Source organism: Lampris incognitus, chromosome 13, assembly GCF_029633865.1.
Source record: "Lampris incognitus isolate fLamInc1 chromosome 13, fLamInc1.hap2, whole genome shotgun sequence".
Lineage (NCBI taxonomy): Eukaryota > Metazoa > Chordata > Actinopteri > Lampriformes > Lampridae > Lampris > Lampris incognitus.
In genome coordinates, this window is record NC_079223.1 from 22133019 (window position 1) to 22134527 (window position 1509).

A 1509-nucleotide genomic window follows, 5' to 3' on the forward strand; every position below is an offset into this window, starting at 1 on the left:
ACTCCTTTAGAGCAGTCAATACCGTCGTGATTTCAATGCAGCTGGTAGCGAGCAGCTTTAACAGTTTCAACCCTACACTTTCACCTGGTTGTAGACGATGCCTTCAATGTAAAGGTATTGACATGTTGTTTGAGAATGGTCCAGCGGTTAACCAAGGGGCTGAACAAAGTGTGAAGTTGCTGTAAAAGAGCAAAGAAGCTGATAGATTGCACAGATGACTTGGCTGCATCACCAACAACAAGGTTCAGCGTGTGGCTTCCACAAGGAACACATAACGCCTTGCTGTTTAATTGCATCAATCTCTTTTGGATCCCCCACTTTTTACCCTGCATGTTATGACCATTATCATAAAACTGGCGTTGACAGTTGGAAAGATCCAAACCTAATGTTTCTAGGTGCCCTAAAAATTACTCACATAAACATTTTCCTGTTGTGTCAAGTACTTGAAGAAAACCAACAAAGTACTCATGAGTGGAGACACCTTTTGAGGTCTTACAATTTACAATTCGTAGCACCATTGATAACTGCTCATTGTGACTGAGATCTTGAGTGCAGTCCATGATTACTACATAATATTTGGCTTTCTATACTCTCTCTACAATTGTTGTACACTTTGCCACAGGGGAAATTAGTTCAGTTTGAATATGCTTGCTTCAATAAATGTCACTTAGCTCTTTTGCCTGAATTCTCCTCAAATGCTCTCGCATGGCTGGGTCAAGCTGAGCCATCAGTTCTACTTGCCCAAGGAAATTTCCATTGCCAGATTCAAACAACTTGTCTGAGTGGCCACGAAATGCAAGGTTACGTTCTGCCAGATGGTTCACAATAGCAATTCATCGTCTTGAAATATCTTTCTAGTGGTTTACTTCAAGAACAATTGTGGTTAATAGGCTGAACATTAAACGTCATGGCTTCCAGTTCACTATGGGGCACATCTAGAATGATGCAAATGATGTGGTTTACGTGGTAGAAGCCAACACCACCGTGTTGTTCTTTCTGTAAACCAGAGAAAATTGCCATGTTGTATGGTTGAGACCTAATAACAATCTTGGTTCACCTGAACTATATAGCTGTGTTTGTTTGTAGTTTCTGTGATAGATTATGCCAGGTGTCCATGTTTGTAATGTGTTCAGCAGACTTCTCATGCTGTCTCAAGTGGGCTGAAAGATGTTTTCTAGTTATTGAACCTAACCCCACTTAGCTGAGTGCTCTTTTCTCGGTTTCCAAACAGTTGGCAAAAAAGCATATAACAAAGTCTTTTTTTTTCACTGTACAAGAGCCAGGACATACTTATCTTTTTTTCCATTCTTCATTTGCATCTGTTATTGTGCTGCTCTTGATTTTTTGGAAAAATTCTGTCTTAGACATGGACTGGTCCTCTCTGCATGATTGAGCGGTGTCTTAAAAAGTCTGACAGCTTTTTGAATTATTTTTGCAGATGCGCCGTAAGATCATGGAATAGTCCAATGTAGTGGGGAATGGGGGTGGGTGGTGGGTGGGGCTGAGTCT